The 22,115-nt window shown below is 43.8% G+C and overlaps 1 protein-coding gene across 6 annotated transcripts in view; it reads right to left on the bottom strand.

Annotated features, from left to right (window-relative positions):
• The window catches only part of CTNND2 (catenin delta 2), a 904,448-nt gene that overhangs the window by 138,909 nt on the left and 743,424 nt on the right, over positions 1–22,115 (bottom strand). The gene's annotated exons all lie outside the window — the stretch shown is intronic.

The raw sequence follows: 22,115 nt of genomic DNA, 5'->3' as shown, positions 1-22,115 counted from the left end.
TCACAGAGAGCCTCGTTGACAGTGGGTGTCTGGAGCATGCTGGTCTCTCCACACTTGAGAGCATGCTCCTCCTCTCCTATCCACCGTTAGGATTTGGCTCCAGCGGAAAATTCCTGCAGGACTCTGGGCCACAGAGAGGGGATGCTGGGAGAGCTGGGTTAATGGAGGGCACTCAGGGATTGGAAGAATTTAGAGAGCACGGTGTGGGGTGGAGGAGGACAGAGAATCATCTAGGTTGGGGAATGGTTCTTAAACTTTGGGAACCTCAGCAAACTGGAGGGCAGATAAAATATAGGGTGCTAGAATCGACCTGGGTCTGGGTCCTGGGATGGAGTCAGATAGTGGCATGGTGATCCATGGTGATTCAGAAGCTGAGAGCTAGGCTCCAGCCCTGTATGGAGAGTCTTCTTGGAGGAAGGGGGTCCTCTTTGCTGCCTGCTGAGAGGCCATGGGGAGGAGTCGCAGACCTCTGAGCTTGGACAGAGGCTGGAGGAGTAGAATAGTTTGACTCTCCAAACCACCACTGTAACCAACACCCAACACAGACACTCTCTCATTTTGTTTTCAAAGTATGTTTTGTGGTTGCACCTGATTCTACTTGGCAGGTGAGGGAGCTGAGCCTTAGAGAGGCTGTCCAAGGCCACACAGCTACTGCACGGAGACACTGAATGAAACACGAGGAAAGAAGGTGGCAATGTGTTCAGGTTTGATGGAGAATATGGACAGGCTGGATTTTGTTTGGTTTTGTTTCTTTAGGGATGAAAATAAAATAAAATAGGCCTAGTGCTAAAAGGCTAGTGAACATAATGCTTTCAAAGGAGGTGTTTAAATAGGGTCTAATCAGCATTTATAGTGTAACCCCAGAAAATGTTGTTTAATTTGAATTAGGACTTTTGGCATTTGTCAAAGATCTGAAAATATAAACAAAAATTTCAGTGTCTTAGATAATACAACTAGTCAAATATTGACAGCATTTTAATGTAAAATTTTAAACATTGCACCTTGTGTTAGCCAACCTGTTTCTGATAATGTCCCTAGTGGGGGAGGCAGGGTGGAGGCTAACTTTCTGCTAGGGGAAAAGGGGCAGGAGACACAATAGTATTATTCTAAACTAGAAGGATGTCCCTTATAAAAGAACAGTTTAGACCATTCATCCTTGAAATGATTTTCTCCAGGCTGAACTCTGAAGCTCTTAGAATAAGTTTGTCGAAAATCCCTATCAGACCTCCTTGGCAATGAGACTGTGTGTGACTCCTTGGAGTGGGGGAGGGTAGTTTTTCCAAATGAAGGATTGTGGAATTCAGACCTAAAAGCATGATAACTCCTGTACACCCCAGTCTGAACTATCCCAAATACACTTCCTTGAGGGGTGAGCTGTCTTTCCTTTGAACATTCTCAAGATGGGGAAGGCAGACTCCTGAGGCACAAGTAGACTTCGTCATGATCAGCCCTAATTTCATTGGTAATCCAACAATGTGCAGGACTAACCCACAGGAAATAATAGGAATGAACAGCTTTATAAACATTAGATACAGTCAATATTAATTCCAGCATACTCTAGTTTCTATTCGATTCTAGTCCAGTCTGCTCCAAAATTTAGAATGTTTTTAATTAAAATGTGCAAGATGTTGAGAAACAAGAAAGATTAATATGGTCTTAATACAGAAGGGGAAAGGGCGGGCACGCACACACACACGCACACACACACACACATATGCCTCTTGTCTGCAGGTGTGAGGAGACAGCATATATTATTAAATGGACATAAGTTTGTATTTGTCTCCGTTATGAGTAATGGTTTCCTACAAACCTTTGGGCACAAGTTTCTACTTTTATTCAAGTATTCCAGAATGAGTGAAAGACATCTTAAGGGAAACTTCGGGCTTTGCTTTGAAGGCAAGGAGGGTTTCCTTTTTCTCCCTCTTCCTAAACACAGATCTATTCTTTCAACTATGGCAGAAGGATGATGTGCTTTCTACCCTCCAGAAGGTACACACAGACAGAAATAAGGTCACAGCCTCAATAATTCCAATACAAAACTAATGATGGAGGTTTAAAGAGATAAGGGAGTATGAAGGGAACCAAATAGATTGGGACCCCCAAATCCCACCCTTTGGTTTTCTCTCTGGTTTGATCTCCCGCATGCTGGCCATCTGCAGCAGAAGCACCTTTTATGAGAAATGGTATGGTCATTCAGTTGAATGCGTGCTGTAAGCACCATGTCAGAGTCTAAGAGAGTACTGCATGTTCCATCTGATTTAAATAGTGCAGCGAGTGTTGGAGGCTCAGAGACACAAGGTGTCCAGCAGCACTGGACACTGGTGGGCCTGCAGCAGGTGCACCTTCCGCAGGAAATGGTGTGGTCACTCAGCTGAATGTGTGCTGTAAGTGCCCTTGCAGAGCTCTGAGAGCGCTGTCCTTGAGCTCCTCCAGGAAATCACTGTGACCATTGGTGTTTATCATCCAAGATTATTTTCTACTCCTCCTAATAAATGATCTGGGAAGGTATGGTTTTATTTTTACCATCCTGGTTCTTCAGGCAACTTGCATTTATCCTTAGAAAGAACAGATGTATCACTGTCTCTTTTTATGATGGCACTTGCAGATCTACCTTAGTTATGGAATGACTTCTGGGGTTTCATGTATAAACAGATCATAGTTCATAATTTTTAGAATTCTTGCACCTTAATGGTGCAAGAGGTGCAGACCACTACAGGCTACATCCAGGTTACATCTAACCTTTTTTCTCTACTTAGTAATGTTGAGCTAAAATTCAGTTATGGATTTTGTTAGATGGATGCTGTGGACCTATTCTAGGAAGAAAGAATTAGCAGAAATAAATCAATTCAAATTAACAAAAGTGGGCACCTTTTTATATACCCAATGCTGTCTTGTAACGATGATAAAGATGATAATACCTGGTATTTGACCTTTAGAAGGTCATGGTCTAGTCAGGTAAATATATATATGTGTATATATATATATATATATATATATATATATATATATATATATAAAACTAAATATTATGCCAGCAGCAATCAGTAATATGTAGAATTTGGGAACCAAACTTCTTTAAATGTGACTCTTAGATGTTCAACAGAAAATGAACACAGGCTGAAATGGATGGATATGTTATCATTCACCTGTTCAGCAGAATCTTTCCTTAAGTTGCAATTTTGTAAATTTCGACATTAGTTATTTTCCCTAACATTTATAGCAGCAGATAGTGGGATTGTGACTTAAGAAATAAGGATGCAAAGGGCATTAAATGTGTTTCCAGCAAGGAAGCATCTCATGTGGAAGTTATTTTTAAATGGAGATGTGAAGAGTGAGCTTCAACCATGGACACCAGCTCAGGAGCAGTCCAGGTAAACCGTTGGTGCACACCAATCAGCACACCTGCTTAGAGGTGGGGCTGCAGACCACTACAGGCTCTGACAGAGGAGAGGACCCGGCAGGAAGAGGTAGAATTCTGTGTCTAATTCCAGTTCTGCACAAGACTTCTCTGTTTTTACTAGGCCTGGCATCTGAGCTAGTCCACAGTGTCCGTAACACTGTGCCTGGCTCCTGGGTCACCCAGCCCTGTGCCCTGTGCTGCATCCCTCCTGACATCCCCAGGTACTAGTTGGCCCAGGTAGGCTGCCATGAGTTCTGGGTAGTACATCATTAGAGGTTCTGATCCTGCCCCGCGTGGCTCCCTAGCAACAGGCAAGTGAAGGTTTATGATGCTAGGACAACACGCAAGAGAAGCCAGGAGCAAGTCTCCCCGAGCCGCTTGGTGAGTCCAGTTCATTCAAACAGCATTTCCAAGGCCACCTTTCTCTGACATCTTATGCAGAGGGCAGAGCTGAGAACGACCAAGGGCAAGTTCTTGACCTTGAAACCTAGTGGTTTCCTGGGCTGGATTTCCAGACTCCACTCTTCTTTCCATTTCCTCCTTTCTTGACCTCGAATGTCTCTAACTGTTGTTCCATGTCTGTCCCATCTGACACACGTTGGAAACAGACAAGCTGCTCCTTCAGTTTTTCAGGTCCTCACAGGGATGAGGATTGTTCCCACCTGGGAGCTTTGCCTACTGGGTTACTCAGCCACACCTGATTTAGATGAATCAGATTTGGAGTTTGGATGTGAAGAGATTTAGGACTTTGGATCAATGCTGTAATGGGATAAAGTTTTTAGAGAGCTTGGGATGAGGTTGAAGTGTGTGGGATGAATATAACTTTGAGGGCCAGAGGGGTAGTCAAATACTGACCCCTTAAAGATGTCTAAGCCCTGATCTTTGAAATCTGTGACTAGCTGGTCCTACATGGAAAAAGGGACTTCACAGATGGAATTAAGGCTATGGACCTTAAAACGGGGAGACTGTCCTGGATTGTGCCCAGACTCTAATCACAAGAACCTTAAAGGCAGAGAGCATCCTCTGCCTTCTCTGTCTGTAGCTGCATGGACCCCAGGCATGAAGATTCAATTCCATATTCTGGTTCTGGCATAGAGGGACTGCACGCAAGGAAGAGAGAGAAGCTGGTTGGAGCTAAGCCCAGTGGAGTGCAGTCAGTCAGGAAACAGTCAGTCCCACGGCCATGAGGCGTTGGATTCTGTCGCCATTGGAAGTAACCAGCCACCAAAAGCAGATTTTTCTCCAGCATCACTGGCAGGAAACTCAACCCTATCAACACCTTGATTTCAACTGGGGAATCTAGCTAGTGTCTGGACTCCTGACCCACAGACAACTGTGAGATAAATGCAAGTTAAGAAGATATTTCTAGAAGGTCAAAGAGTTGCACTGTTTTTATCAATACCAAAATGACACACATGTACAAATCAAAATCCTGCTAGGGGCATGTGTGTGAGGGGGAAGGCAATGGCATAAGACATCTACCAGGCCAGGAAAATGCTGTGCGTAACCCAGAGCACGAGAAGACTCTCTGCATAAGACACGCAGATGTGATGTGAAAATGTACTTCTTGAATTCAAAGTATACCACTTTATTTATTTATTTTATCTTTTGGAACTGGGGATTGAACTCAGGGGCACTCAACCACTGAGCCACAACTCCAGCCCTATTTTGTATTTTATTTAGAGAGAGAGTCTCACTGAGTTGCTTAGTGCCTCGCTAAGTTGCTGAGGCTGGCTCCTGTCTCTGCTTCCTGAGCCGCTGGGATTATAGGCATGTGTCGCCATGCCTGGCACCCCTTTATTTTTTGCCCCATACTTGATCTCATCACCCCAAAGAACACACCAAATTTGGGGGCATCAGCCTGGTCCAGATTGCCCTTCTCTTTGCTTGGTATCTTCTACTTCTGCCAGAAGATGCTCTTGAAAACCTGTCTTCGCAGCTTCCATGAACAGGAAGAGCAGCCTGCTACTGTGTCCATGCAGAAAAGAGGACTCTGAGGGAGGGAAATGGCAGCTTGCTAGCCCTGCTCCAGTGGTGTTGGTAGTGCGGCCTCATTATTTTCAGTGAATCACAAGAACACTGTGGACACCAACCTCGAGAGCCGGGCGCCGTTAACCATATCAGGATCAGCCACACCTCTGCATACTTTTGCTGGAAAGCTGAATGTACTTGAACGGCTCTTGACTGCTCTTTCCACATCTGAGTACAAAGCTGGTACCTCATCACAGCCAAGTCAGAACAATTTCTAGGGAAACAAGTTCCCTAATTTTTTTTTAAAGATTAGCATAGTCTTGCTGTTTGGATTACGATGCACCTTACTGTCTTCTCCTAAGGAAGGCAATTTCTTTATAAATCAGCATGATGATGACTTGGTAATTACTCTGTTGAGCTGCGGGGACAGAATGCTTCAGTGGCCAAACCCCAGCTACCTACTGGGGCTGGCGGCGAACCCCACTGCCATTCTGCACTCAGAGCGGTAGTTGCTGGATTTACCCACACCCCCCAAGTCCCTTCACAAACGTAAACCATCAGAAAGAGACGGATGAGCTCCTCTTGCATTGACTATTAAACACCGCCCTTTTTAAAGACTGCCTGGGTCCATGCCTTCTGGAGTTAGCCATGCATGAGGGAACAGTGTTCCAGAGAAGCCCAGAGCAGAACCAGCGATACCTGACTGAACAGACACCCTTTCACTGTAAAGCACTACCTAGGGTTTAGCTACATGATTCCAATTAAAATTGATGGTCACCACAGAGTGAACTGCTCTATGAAATGTCTGCTAGAAGTTTCCCATTGGGCTAAATTAGAAGGAAATCAGAGGGGGAATAAAAAGAGCAAGTTCGTGTGGCTAAAACCATTAACTGAGAGCCTAATTGTGCACGTGGTCCTTTGTGCTCCACAAACAACGCACACGCTGGTCACAGTTGTTGTTTTCTAACTTGGAGAGTGAGCTGTACTCATTAAGCTTTGCTTATCTTAGTGACCACTTCTGAAGCTGGAGGTGGTACCATGTAGTCCAACGCCTGGGTGGATGCCCACCTACCCTGTACTACACTAATGCCCCCAAAGTTTTCCTCTTCCATATTTGTGGTGGGCTCAGAACCTCAGGATCCAACCCATGTTGGAAGCCCCTCACCTTCATCCTTGGATCTAGCACCCCATCTTCCCATCAAGACCAGCCATCACTGCCACCATTGCAGCCAGTTGCTCTGTGATTTGTCTGGCATGGCTCAATCACAAATGCAGCAACAGCAAAAACAAATGTCCTGAGCCAGAAGCAAATTAAACTAAAAAATGAATAAAAACCAGTGTTTTCTTCCTTTTCTGCTTATCCAAATTATTCCTCATCAACCAAAGCATATATATATTCAGTGGGTACATAACATATTCATATGCCATGAAACATTACAAAAGAGAAATGCAATATTCACTTCACCAAGTAGATGGTTTCCAGGAAAACTAGCATTGCATGGCTCAATAAATGATGAGCAATAACAACGCGGTCCAATTCCTTCCATTTCAAGTCCTCCATTTTCTAAGAAGTGGAAAAACACAACTGACGAATAAGGGGTTATGGGTAATTGGCGACCTGCCTTTTAAATGTCAGATTGTGAGTTTGAAGACTTTCAAGATTTGGCATTATGTTCTGGATTATTCATAGCGAGTGTTAAAACAACCTTTCTAACTTCCGATTCCTTACCTAATTCCCATATGCAGTCATGTAATCTTTTAATTTATTTACTTGTAGGAAATTTTAACAAAGCGTACTTCAAAGACTTATTAAAGCTGAAAATACGTGCGATTCTTAAGGCTCACTTGTCTGGCTGGCAAGCCTTCCTCAGGCCTGGTTCTTGTTTTCGCGATGGCTCTGATCACTGGCTGATAGCCTGGGGAGCACCAATAACCACCACCAGAGGGCGGAAGGTGGACTCAGAGGCAAAGACGCGTGTGTGGTGCCTGTCTCCTCTTCCTGCCGCTCCCCAGCCCGCCCAGGGATCTCTGTACTCTGGGAATTCCAGGCTGAACTGCTGCCCTCGGCAGCTCCCTAAACTGGCCAGTGCCTTGGCCAGCCTGGTGTGGTGGAGTGACCGGCAACGCAGCTCGTGATGGGGAAAGGGGAAGGGAAGGCCCAGCTGCTCTGCTCCTCCAGGACAGTGGCTGCTGCGACCACCCCTCTCTGCAGTTTGGTCTTGGGGATGGACTGAATGTTTGTGTCCCTTCTAACAAATTCCCACGCTGGAATCCTCTCAAAGTGATAGCATTAGGAGAAGGAGGAGCCTTTGGGAGTTGATTAGGTCATAAGAGTGCGGCCTTCATACTCATTAAAAGAAAACTATAAGTAAATAACAGAAAGATCAGTAGAGGGAAGGGAATAGGAAAAAAGAGAAAAGTGGGGCAAGGGGAAGTACTAGGGATGGAATCAGAGCGACCGACATTCCACGCTTTTATAATTATGTCAAAAGTAACAGTAAGGCGGGTGCTAGGGAACAATAGAGTCCCTTTAGATTAGGTAGAGAGGAGAGAAGGGAGGGGAAGTGTATGGGGTAGGAAGGGTAGTAGAGTGAAACAGACATTATGACCTCATGTGCATGTGTGACTGCATGACCCATGGGATCCTGCAACATGTGCAATCAGAAACACGAGAAAGATACTCCATTTATGTGTGATTTATCAAAATGCGTAAGTGCAATCCACGGTCATGTACAACTAATTAGAACAAATAAAATAAATAAAAAAAAGAGAGAGCAGGGCAGGTACAACAACACTGCACTTTGAAATAAACCAAAGTGATTTGTCTTCAAAAAGAAGGAATCCTATTGTTATGTATAACTAAAAAGAACCAATCAAAAAAAGAATTAATTAAGAAAAATGGGGCCTTCATGATCAATATTAGTGCCCTGAAGAAAGAAACACCAGGTGCATGCCTGTAATTTCAGTGACTCGGGAGGCTGAGGCAGGAGGATTGCCCAAGCAACTTGGCAAGGCCCTAAGCAACTTAGAGATACCCTGTCTCAAAATAAAAAATAAAAAGGGCTGGGGATATACTCCCTGGGTTCAATCCTCAGTACCAAAAAAACAAAACAAAAGAAAAGAAAAAGAGAGGGATCCCAGGGGAAGTCAACTGTCTGCAACCTGGAAAAGAACTCTCATACAAACACAACCACACTGCCGCTCTGATCTCAGACTGCTGAGAAGCAAGCTCCTGTGTTTCATAAACCACCACCTCATCCATCACACTGAAATGGCAGCCCAAACTGACTAAGATGATCTTCCTCTATCTATTCCCTAGCGGGGAAACACTTCTTAAAATGCTAACAAAAGCAGTCCTTGGATCAAAACAGCTTAAGCCCTGTGTCCAAATTGGAAGGAAGTGATTAAAAATAAAGCCAGTTTTCCTTTAATCTTTAAGAAAATGGCCCATCTCTGTGACTTGCTACCCCATGAACTCAGATGTTTTGAAAATTCACTTGGTGGTCTTCCACTTGGTCTATAGAACATGCAATGCTAGAGAATGCTGACTTCAATAAGTTGGTCAGAGATGATGGAGTGGTTTTTAGGTGAATATGATACTCTAGAAACAAATGGAAGTTTGGGCTAGTGATGAGTTAAAACATGGCTAATGTCTGTGGTCCACTCTTTGAGAATAAAAATATCTAGTGTGGAGAGGGTGGGGGATGAAGAAAGGAAGAAAAACTGTAATTACATCTCTACTTCAGGCAAGAGAAAAATATAAAGAAAACTAAATAAAACTAAGATTACTTGGTCTGTTTTCAGAAAGGGAGAAGAATATATATTTAATCTTAATTATTGAGATATATTTTTAAATTTTAGAAAGAAATTTCTGAAAGCCTTATTAAAAGAAAGCAGAAGCTGTCCTCTTTAAAAAAAAAAAAAAGTGACAATAAGGACTTTTAAGTTTATGTACCGAGTTGCTACTTAGGGATAATGTTGGAAAGGAAACTCATTAAGAGCAGCTCAGAGTTTTTCACTGAACAGTCAAGGCTGCTACGACACCTACACAGTTTGTGCTTTTTGTTCTTCATCGTAGTATGGAGAATTCTAAAGCTGTCCCCCCCAAATTCTGCCACCTTGTTGAATCAAATATGAACCTAGGAACTGCTGTGAAGGGGATTTGCAGACGGAAATGATCTTAAGATAGGGAAATAATCTCGGATTATCCTGCTAGTCCTAATGTAATCACCTAAACTCTTATAAGAAAAGGAGGAAGGCAGAATATTCAGACTGAGAGATGAGGAACAATGAAGGGGAAAAGTGGCATTGTGACTTTGCAGATGAAGGAAGGGGCCATGACCAGGGAACATGGTGGCCAATGGAATCTAAGAACAACTCCCTCCAACAGCCCCCAAGGAAATGGGGCCCTAAGTCTACAATTGCATGACACTAGATTTGGTCAAAAACCTGAAAGAGACTAGAAGCAGGATCTTCCCAGAGTTTCCCAACAAGAACTCGATGGCCAACGCCTTGATTCCAGACTTGAGTGACTCCAAGCAGAAAAAGCAACCAAGCCCCCTTGGTCATCTGGTGAGCAGAACTCTGAGCTGATAAACTTGTGTTGTTCTAAGTCATTAAGACTGTAGTAATTCATCAGAGGAGCAATGGACAACTACTACATTCACATAAGATCAAAAAAAAAAAAAAAAAGCCACCAAATATTTACTGTAATCGTTCATTTTAACATTTCTGCTAAAGTATTCCAAAAATTTTAGATGAACTTCGTGTCTTCATATGAGGGCATTTGAGATGCTCTGTGTAACCAGATGAGATGCAGTCATCATGATTTTCAGAAGCCTCCTGGTGCAGGGATGGTAATCTAGACAAGCTCCCCACCAACCCTAGGTTACACCCCAGGATGACTCTTCTTGGTTTACTGCCACCAGATGGCTTGCACTCAGAATGAGGACAGGATAATGGCACCACTGGGTGTACAATTTCCTTTTACTGCTTTAGAAGCACAGGGAGTAATGCTTCAGAAACTCAAGAAGTATAAAGCTGCATAGAAAGGTCAAACTGGAAAGACACCCAGGAGCCACAGAGTACCATTAAAAACAGGTCACAGGTGGCCATGACAAGTCAAGTTTCACAGTCTATCCTCAGCATAAATATGGGCTGCAGTCCAAGGGCTTTTAACCTGCTATCTTACTAGTCACTCTCTTTTGTTTCGAGCAAGTGTTCAGATCCTGTTTAAAAGCCGTACCTTTAGGAACCATCCTGAGAACGATGGAAAACAAAGGGGAAGGTTTTGCCCTCCGCCACCTGCCCAGGGCACACTCGTCATTCAGGTCTCCTGCTCTCCGTAAATGACAACGATTCTTAGGACTTCAGCACAAGGGGTGTAGAATGGCTCCAAGCTACCCATGCCCCAGAGAAAGAATCTAGAAAACAAACGCTAGAAAATCAAAGATTTTTCTAATGCTCATTTTATTCCTCCTATGACCAATCTGTTACATGTACAGGATGGAAAGGTTTCAGGGATGAGTTGAAAAACAAAACAAAACAAAAAAAAACAGTTGCTGAAAAGATAGATTTAATTTTTTTAATTTTTGTATAAGAAGGATGCAGGGGGAGGATTCTTATATATCATGCAAATATACTAGCTATTAGACTAGTAGACCTAGTGATGAAATGACTTCACTTAATCCAGTAATTTGCTAAAATTCTCCAAGAAATACCTGCACTATTTCAATTTTAATTATGAATACTCATCATGAAATATTCATTCAGAATGCTAAAAATAAAATATATAGTGCCAGGTTACTCCAATGGAGGGAATTGAGAATTGCTGCAGTCCTAGAACATTGGTTTGCACCCTTTAACCTTTTCCACGTGGATACATCTCAGAGACTGTGTGGCCGTGAGTAACACTCTCCATCTGCACTGGTCACTTACCCTGTGGCAAGATTAAGCCACAACTGTAACCCATTGCCCATCTGATATGTACATGGGGGGAGTCAGCATGGGTCAGGGCTAAGGTCTGAATGCTGTGCCTCCCAAAATACATGTGTTGAAAATTAGCCACCAAGGTCATGGTATTAAGAGATGAGAACCTTTGGGAGGTGACCAGGTCCAGGGGGGAGCCCTCATGAATGCGATTGATTAGGGCCCTTGTAAAAGAGTCTGAAGGAGTTTGCTTGCCCCTTCTACCATGAGAGGGTACATAGAGGTCCCATTTTTGAAGCAAGAAGTGAGACCTCACCAGACACTGAACCTGCCAGCACCTTGACCTTGGACTTCCCAGTCTCTAGAAGTGAGCAAAAATTACTCTTGCTTATAGATCACCCAGACTAACAGTCTGTTACAGCACTCTGCACCAAGACAGTCAGCCTTTTTGTTGGTTCTTATAAATTCTGAGTTTCCTTTACCATGGAGACTGGGAGTTATATCGGTGAAGACGAGGAAAAGACGGTCAGAGTAAAACTGACCATTGCAAAGTGTATCCATGGCCACAGTGATCAAGAGGTGGCCACGAGGAGAAAATGAAAAGTCGAGGAGGGCAAGACAGGTCAAAGAGGGATGGGGACACAGGGAGCGGTGCCACCTGGAGGCTGATTTGGGGTTTCCTCAGTGGTTAGGTCGTCATGGTCATGCACCAAAGCCCTGCTTAGCTCACCAGGTAGCCCGGGGTGTGGCACACGCTCCATCCGCTCTTTCCCTACGTTCCTATCCAGGCAGCCAGTGGATCAAATCAGCTCCAACTCCAAAGCTCTTCCAGAGTCCCCTGGCCACTGCCTTCCCGTGCATCACCACCTCCTGTCTGTGGTCCTCCTGCTTCTTCCCTCCCTCCCCTGCCTCCTGGAGCTCCCACAGTGGCTCTCACGATGCTCTGAAAACGGTCACTGAGCTTAAGGCCTCCCGAGGGTTCCATGGCACCCAGTCACACTCGGTCCTCACAAGGCCCCCCTTTCACAGTCCCTGCCCCACTCACTGCTTCCTTCCTGTGGACGCATGAAAGCAGAGAGTGTGCCTTTCTTCTCAACCAGGTCGTCGGCGTCTAGCATGGTACCTGGAGTAGCACTCAGTCAATACTTGTTGAACTGCAAAGCCTGCATCCCCAACCAAATCTCGGAAATACTAACCTTGCCCTATATTTGTCTGGAAGGGATGACTGACAGAGGAGCTGAGAGGGAGTAATCCATCCATTGTTCTATTTCTACTTACTGACTAACAGGCATTGTCTCAATTTTATTGATGAGATACTGCTTTAAGGTAAGAAACTTTGTAAACTTTGGGATAAAAAAATGCACGGATCTTTTTTTTTTTTTTTTTTTTCTTTTCTTCATACCAGCTTAGTCAAGCAGTGGTATCGTATCTAAAGGAAGTTATTATTTCAAAAAGACTATAAATAGTATACAGGCCCCAAATGGTTCAGGAATTGCCTTGCTTTTCCCTGCTTGACATCTTTCCACGTGCAAGAACAACATTAACCCTGATGAACTCAATGGGGAACAGCACAAGCCTTGGCTTACTATTTCCATGTAGCTGTAGGTAAACACTTGAGAAATAAATTAGGAAAAGACAGTCATCAGTGAGCCTGCATGCCCTCTTACTTTGGAGCGGGAGAAAGGAAGCTTTTGAGAAGGAAAGCAGGTGATGGATGATGAGTCTGACATGTTTAAGGCAGACCCCCCCTAGCAAACGAGGATATTTGCTAGAATGTGAGTCATTATCGATGTATGGAATGCTTTATTGGGAATATTCCTAATGTCCAGGATTGTCTATGGAAAATATCACCAAAGTTAGGTATCTATCCAGATATGAAACAGGAGCTATTTCATGACCTAAAGAGCTATCTATTGCCACCATAATCAATTACTTCTAATATTGTAACTTAAAACAACACAAATTCATCATGTTACATATTTTGGTTTAGATGTGAGGTGTCCCCCAAAAACTCATGTATGAGACCATGCAAGAAAGTTCAGAAGAGAAATGATTGGGCTGTAAGAGTCTTAACCCAGCAGTGAATTAATCCCTTGCTGGGATGAACTGAGTGGTCATGGAAGGTGGGCGGGTGTGGCTGGAGAAGGTAGACATTGGGGGCAAGCCCGCGGGGTATATATTTTGTATCCAGCAAGTCTCTCTCTCTCTGCTTCCTGATCTCTGAGCTGCTTCCCTCCACCACACTCTTCCACCATGGTATTCCGCTTTTCCTTGAGCCCCGAGGAACAGAGCCAGCTGTCTATGGACTGAGACCTCGAAAACAGTGAGTCCCCAAATAAACTTTTCCTCCTCTACAGTTGTTATAGTTGGGTCTTTTAGTCACAATAACAAAACACTGACTAAAACATTAGAGTACTCTCTTCTCATAGGCAAGAAGACCCATCACGGTCTCCAGGGCTAACGTCAGTTGGACTGAGACCCTTTCCCGACTCCAAGTGATAATGTAGGCAGCATATTGAGAGAATTCAGTTCTTTGTGGTCACAGGACGGAAATCCCTGATTCCTTTCTGGCTGTCAGCTGAGGACTTTCTCGGGTTCTCTGGGCTGCCTGTATTCCTTGGCTTGTGGCTGCTCTCTTTGTCTTCAAAGCCGGCAATGGTACATCAAATCTTTAATCCTTAAGATTTCCCTGACTCCAACCAGAGAAAATTCTCTGCTTCTGGGGATCCATGCCAAAACCTTTTAACAGTCTCCCATCTCAAGGTCCCTTATTCTTACATCTTCAAAATTGCTTTAGTCAGGGAAGATGACATATTTGCAGGCTGCTGGGATTAAGGCATAAGGTCTCTGGTGGGGTGGTTTCCTGCCCACACAGGCTCCCATTGTGAGCGATGCAAAGGCCCACCATTCTTCAAGGTCACCTGTTAAACCAGGTCAGTGGAAGTCCTGACACGGGGGGGGGGGGGGGGGGGTGGGAGCTGCAATGGCGGAACAAATGTCTGGCTGCCTCCCACGCCTGCCTCGTGCTGATGTTCTGAGTGAGGCCTGAGACCATGGAGGTTGGCGTGAGTCTACACATTCTAAACCGTTATTCTAATAATTGTCTGCAGACCTCACTCTGAAGTTGTTTTCTATCATTATATGTGTTGATAAAAAAGTTCGAGCTTGCTTGTGAATCTACTGGTTCCCGGGAACAAAGCATTAAGGGGACACCTGTATCTATATTTGCTAGCACTTCCAGCTCCCAGCGTGATGCCAAACTCACCTGGGAAAGGAGAGGAGAGCCCATCACTCCCAGCTACAGAAAAGTCACTGATGCTCCTTGGGATAAGCAATGGGAAGAAGGATATGGAAATGCAGACTCAGGCAATGTGTAGGATAATTTACCTTTATCGAGTGCTGGGGAGCGTATTTACATAGATCTAAGTTGATGCAAATTGGATTTATCAAAAACAAACAAACAAACAAAAACCCCCCAAAATCCCAAGCCACAAACACATACATTTTCTGGAATGTACACGGAAATTAGTTAACTGGTTTACTTCTGGGGTGGGAAGATGAGGGAAGGAAGGAAGGCTTATTTAGTTTCTTTTATATTGTCTGGTTGCTTTAAAAGCACATGCATGTGAAGTGTTGGTGGGTACAATAGTAGAAAAGGCCAGAGTAATTAATGATAATTGCATGTTAATGTGATTAACTTTACCTTGTTCCTAAGTGCTCAGAGTTCCCTAATAAGAGTGTTTGGTGAATAAAAGGGATAAAGCTAGAAGTTAGGGGCTCCAATCTTTGGAAGTCAGTTTCAGTAAAAATATCCTCTCGGGAAGCTTGATTATCCCAAGAGCAGATGTAGATCTAGTAAAGATCGGCTTGAAGGGCTTGTGTTTGAATATGCAAGAACACAAGCTGAAGGAAGAACGGGCAGCCATGAAAGATGCCGGAAAAATCTCTGAGTATGGTCAAGAGAAATCAGCTCGGTGCCCTGGGCCCGCTGTGCCTGCGCTCCGGAGCCAGATGGCAGCAGACAGTCCTCCACGGCGCCTGTCTTCATCTCCAGCTAGTTGGGATCTGTGAGTGAATATGCGTGGCTGCTTGAGACTGACTTCTTTGCCTATCAAATAGATGGTAACTTGATAGAATGAAAAGGAGAAAGAACTCAAAGATGCCAGAATAATGTGCCTGCACTACAGAAGGGAGAGGAAAAGGAAAGCCAGCAACTGAACATCCTCCTGGCGGCCATGCCTTCTTCACCTCCATCCCACAGGGAAACTAGAAACGGACCAGGATAACATTCCTATCCCAAGCGTGCTATAGGAGTTTCAAGCAAGAACATCTGGAGTGAGTGAAGTGGGATTCTGGGAGAGAGAGGAGCACATCAGGAACGCGTCCAAGCCCCATGTTGGCAGGTCCTGCTCTTCTCTACGATGCTTGTGCATCTCATCATTAGTTTATAAGTGATGGAGATATTTTCTACTCCCTAAAGCAATTGGGGCAATAGAGAACTTTGGCGGGAAGTTTTGACTCTTTTTATCTGTCTGGCTTTGCACGACATGCTTAGACTCTCTGATGCTCAGTTTCTGGATCTGTTAAGTGGGCTGTTTCCTAGGGCTGGGAGGAAGTCTGAACTAGCAGGCCTGTGTTCCGCCTCCCGCCTCTCTCCCCTTTTCTGCTCGTGCCAGCACACGTATTGTCACAGGTTATTATCACTCGTGCTCAGTTATTTACTTCGCAGCCCAATAATCAAACCCCTTTCTCCTGCCAAATCCAAGACTAATTGAAAAATATGACAAATAATGCAGATGGACACTCAATGGTCTGTTTACAGCTAAGAATGTTAAGAAGGTGCTAAAAAACTCATTAATTATTGTAATGTACATATCTTAAAATTTGGGTAAAAGATTCAAAATTACCTTCTTTTTGGGGGGCTTCCAGGTTTATTTATTTATTTAAATTTTTAAAAACTTGTCCTTATTAGTCGTACATGACAGTAGAACTCATTTAGACATTTTGATAGATCATACAGAAATGGAATGCAATCTAATCTCTCATTTTTCTGATTGTACATGTGAACCATTTTGTATAGTTCAGTAGTGTTAAGTACGATCACATTGTTGTGATAAATAATATGTATATGTTTTGCTTTGTTTTCACTCTTTTATTTCAAGACTGGGAGGCGGGCCGGAGAGAGACAGCGTGTGTGCATATTTGTAGGGCAGGATGAGCCACGCCGAGCTAACAGTGATCGAGATAATTGTAACACAGTCCTAAGATAAACAAAAGCTGCTAGGCGAAGGCTCTGTTGAGCCTTGCTAATTAGTAAAATTGAACCAGAGGTGACTGTAAGACTTCCAGGTAGGAGTGACAGGCTTGGAGTCACTGAGAAGGCAGGAGTAAGACACAGGTTTGGAGGTAACTATGATAAGGTTTCAGAGAGCACCCCACACCCTGTTTTGAAGAATCCAATCTATTTATTAGGCAAAGACATCCACACACTGAAGGTGAAAGGATGGAAAAGAGCAGATGACTCATATGGATTGTGAACACAAGCAGGAGTCTCCATCCTCATATCAGATAAAGTGGACTTCGAGCCAAAGTTAATCAGAAGGGACAAAGAAGGACATTCCATACTACTGAAGGGAATTATACAGCAGCAAGACATAACGATTATAAATATTTATGCTCCAAACAATGGAGCATCTATGTACATCAAACAAACCCTTCTCAATTTCAAGAATCAAATAGACCACAACACAGTAATACTGGGTGACTTAACACAGCTCTCTCACTACTAGACAGATATTTCAAACAAAAACTAAACAAAGAAACTATAGAACTAAATAATACAATCAATAATTTAGACTTAATAGACATACATAGAATATTTCATCCATCAACAGTGAATATACTTTTTTCTCAGCAGCACATGGATTCTTCTCTAAAAGAAACCATATCTTATGCCACAAAGCAACACTTAGTAAATAAAAAAACACTTAGTAAAAAAAAGAACAGAGATACTACCCTGCATTCTATCAGATCATAATGGAATGAAATTAGAAATCAATGATAAAATTAAAAAATAAAAGCTACTCTAACACATGGAGACTAAATAATACATTATTGTGATAAATAATATTTTAATGAAATATTTTTTTCATCAAAATTAATGAAAAATATCCATGATGAACATATTATCACAATTTTAGGTAAAGACAGGCTCCAACCTGGCATAGCTTATTCTCCCTCACTTTATCCTCAACCCAGCCCTGCATGACAGGCCCACTGCCCTATACAGAAAAACTGACACAACAGAGAGGTTGCGTCAGTGACCCAAGATCACACAGCCAGGGGTTTGCGGTCAGATCTGGAATGGATGTGGCTCCTACACACTTGGATTTTATCTCATAACATTACATGCATTTAAAAGATGGTGCCTCTGACTGACACTCTTATGCAGCTTCTAGGACACAGCCTGGGATCAGCAAAGGGGCCAGTGCTGTCCTAGGTCCCTCCTGCCCCTCTACCAGCCCCACAACCCCTCCCCCTCATTGGTCCTCCCCCTCAACCCTGTGAGCACAGTCACATTTCTAGGGCATGACAGGCTTGGTGTCTCTTCCTGCCAGTCAAACGTCCATGGCCCTATGCAGCCTACAGAAAGAGAGACACCTTCTCCACATGACCCTCCTTCCTGACGCTCTGAACACTTGACTCCCTCTAACCTTCTCCTCTCAGGCCCCTACCTGTCAACCTCTCCCTGGCGAGCCACACAGAGCCACTTGCTGGTCCCCATCATGCACACGGGCACTGTGTTCCTCCTGCACCTGGATCCTTCAGCCTGGACTGCTCTCCTCTGTCCCTCGACCTGCCCACCCTCCCTCATCAGCAGACCATCACCTGGGGGGTGTCCTCTTAGAGTTCTGCAGGTGAACTCATGATTCCTTCACTGGGGGCCTCCCGAGTCTTCATGGTGTTTTTTAATGATACTAGGTACACTAATTATGCACCATGGGTCAGGTGCCCCTCTCTTCTTTTAGGTCATAAACATCATGTCTTTGTTTCTATGGTACCTAGCAGAATCCTGGGCACACACTAGAAATTCAATATATGCTTGTGCAGAGTAAGAGTGAAAATCCATCTTATGCAAGTTGTGGATTTAGCACTTGGCCAAGAAGAAGAACATGAGATGGTTACAGCTGTTCTACTTATTGGATGGGGTTAGCGGGTGGCTGACCAGGTGATGAGCGAGGACAGGCTCACACCCAGGGCAGCACCAGGAGGAAAGCATTATGTCCAGATTTGGAAGGCCCAGGTTGGAAGCTTGGCTCACGGTTTTCCACCAAAAGCTCCAGGGCAAATTGCTAACCAGGTAAGATTTTTCTTATTTAAAGTTGGAGAAAAACAAATCATTTGTAAGGTTGTTCTGAGGATTAAGGGATGATCAGAAGTTTTAAAGAGAATTTTTTTTTTCCTACAAAGCGCTCCAGTGATATTATTTATTGATTTTTAAACAGTACTGTTAAGATGAAAGTCCAACAGCTTCCTCCCAATGAGGCAGACGAGGACTCCAATATCGTAAGAACCAGGAGCAATCTGAGCAAACTACAGGGACAAAATGTACTCAATTTGCCGGTGACAGCTGTTCAAGAGAAAAGACAGTCTTCTGTTTGACAAAACTAACTGAGAAGCTGTTTTCACTTGGCAGCAACATCCCAGACACCCATGATGGAAATCAAGGAACGAGCCTCACGTGGAGAGGGATGGCCCCGCCATTGGGAAGATCCCATGAGGGAAGAGCAGAGTGGAAAGGTCTTGGTGACACTGCGCGCTGATGGGCCTTAGCCCGTCCAGCAGCAAGGGAAGTGCCATTCCCTCATCTATCACAGACTCATTTAGTTAGTAGCTACTAACCAGGGGTCGACAAGGTGCCAACGTTGTTCTAGAGAAAGGGACTTGAGGATAATAAAGACAGGAGTCTCCCGTGCATGAGAAGGTAGCTGGTGGAGCACCCGGTCCCACCACCAGCATGCAGGCAAGGACGAAGCCCCAGATCATGAGAAGGACTGGAGCGGAAGCCCAGAGTGCTCTGGAAATACCTCAGAGCAGCATTGATTTGTGGGAGCAAATTGGCAAGGGAAATATCTCTGAATAGGGATCATTTAAGCTGATATAAAGGTAAAGAGGCAAGAATAAAGTCCTTGGCATGCCAGGAGTCATGTGTGGACATCCTGAAGCAGAAAAGATCTCACTGATGGAGATTCCTCAGAAAACTTGGAACGGAACCACCGTTCCGCCCAACTATCCCACTCCTCAATCTATATCCAAAGGACTTAAAATCAGCATACTATATTGATTCAGCCACATCAATGTTTATAGCAGTTCAACTCACAATAGCTAAACTATGGAACCAACATAGGTATCCTTCAATAGACGAATGGATAAAGAAAATGTATATTTATACCATGGCATATTACTCAGCCTTAAAGAAGAATGAAATTATGGCCTTTGCTGGTAAGTGGATGGAGCTACAGAATATCATGGTAAGCGAAATAAGCTAATTCGCCAAAACCAAATGCTGAATGCTTTCTCTGAGATGTGGATGGATGCTAATTCACAATAAGAGGGGCTAGGGAAAAATAGAGGTATTTTGGATTAGGCAGAGGGGAGTGAAGGAGGGGAGGGGACATGGGGGCAGGAAGGATAATAGAACGCATCAGACATTATTAACCTGCGTACGTATGTGACTACACAACCCTTTGAGATTCTACATCACGTACAACCAGAAAAGTGGGAAGTTATACTCTATTTATGTATGATGTGTCCAAGTGCATTCTACTGTCATGTATGACTGATTAGAACACATTTTAAAAACCTAAAAAAAGGAAAAAGAAAAGATCTCACCGTGTAGAGCAGAGGCACAGAGCAGAGGCAGTGGGGCCACTATTGTAAACATGGACTCAGGACTCAGTCACCCCAATAATCCACTAAATGGGGCATCTCTGGTATGAAGATAAAAGAAAAGGAAGATAATGAGTGAAAAAGAGAAGTCTGAACTCAAAGACACAATGGAGGCAGACACACCAGAAAGTGTACGGAAGAGCTGTGGAGAACAGTTTGGTGGTTACTTGAAAGGCTGTTCATAGAGTTACATATGACCCAGCAACTCTGCTCCTCATTAACTTCCCGGAAGAACTGAAATCACGTACCTGAACATGTGTTAATAATGCACTATTGACAGCAGCCAAAGAGAGGACACAGGCCGAGGTCTATCAGCAAATGAGCAGATGCATAAAATGTGGTACAGCCAAATAATGGCATATCATTCAGCCACAAAAACAGAGTGAAGTACTGAAACGTGCTAGAATACGGAAGATTCTTGAAAACATTATGCTAAATGAAAATGGGCAGTCAAAGGACCTATATGTTGTGATTCCATTCATATGAAATATGAAGAAGAGGTCATTCCACAGAGATGGTGCATACATTGGTAATTGCAAGGGTCTAGGGGAAAGGATATGGGGGGTCACCACTTAGTGGCTATGGGGTTTCTTTGGGGTGCTGAATATCTTTTGGAACCAGATAAAGGTGGCCTGCACTACCTTTAATATGCTAAATTCCTTTGATATGTTTACTCTAAAATGGTTCACTTTATCTTATGTGAATTTCATCTAATAAAAGAAAAATAAAGTGAAGGGGAGAAAATGACTATGGGGAGAAGTTTGTGCCAGAACCAAACAGGGTCCCTTGGGCAGAGGTTCTCATTGTTGCTGTTAGGTTTGCTCCCAGGCAAGATAACCTGATCTCCATGGTTCTCTGTGCTCCTTGGCCTTTGACTTCTCCTGCATCAAAGTTTTCAAAGCTCAGTAAGCTTCTAAAGAAAGAGGAGGAAACTTGAGAGGTGAGAAGGAAGGGGACCCCTTTCTCCAACAGCATCCCTGTCCCCAGTGGCCATTTGGACACTAGCACTCTGTTTTTGTATCTTTGGGGGGGTCCCCTTGGGAGGGTCTCAGGTCAGCCTGCAGAGCATCCTGCCTGGGTGCTTGAGAGGAAACAAGAGGATAATCTGTCTCAATAATCTCCCCTCACATAGGAATAAGCCCTGGACAGTCCTAATAAACTCCAGTATTGGTTCCTTTGTAAGCCTATTACTGCAGGTCCAGCTGAGGACATTCTGCTCCATCTGATTTAGAAAGTGCCAGCCTCTTAATCTATTTCAGCTGCTTAGGAGTGACAGGGGTCAAGGACAAATGACATTTAATCATGTTTGCTAGCCGGGATGACAGTGCTGCCTGCGGAGGAGAAATAAGTAAAGTTCCTTTCTGTTCTAGGAAGTAGCTTATCAGCACTGCTTTCATACCATTAAGGAGGAAGACTGCCCTTCAGGCCCTGCCAGATTCTGAGCAAAGGACTGAAATCAGTCTCCTCCAGAAAGTGTGAATCCTCCTCGCTGGACATGACAGGCCACACACCACGCCTCCTGCAAAGGCCTTAGAAGGACATGATTTTTTTTTTTTTTTTTTTTCTGATTTGAAATAATTACCTTTTGCAGTAAGCTCCAACCACCTGACCCAATCTTGTGCAAAACAGAGAGTTCAAGAGCATTCAATCCCAGACCTGGTGACAACACTCATTTGGCAGAATCCTTGTTTGTTTATATAAATTAGCCTGCAATTAGCAATTACACTGTAGGTCCAAAATAAGGTCAGGCTAAATGCAGCCCCAGGAAGAACAATGCTCTGAACAGAATGCCCAGGTAGGACTATTATGGAGAATTATGGGGGATGATTAATCAGCTTGCCTCTTCCTGGGTATGGCCATTCCCACA

The sequence above is a fragment of the Sciurus vulgaris genome (assembly GCF_902686455.1).
Source record: "Sciurus vulgaris genome assembly, chromosome: 6".
Taxonomy (NCBI): Eukaryota; Metazoa; Chordata; class Mammalia; order Rodentia; family Sciuridae; genus Sciurus; species Sciurus vulgaris.
This window is presented reverse-complemented; position numbering and strand designations above follow the sequence as displayed.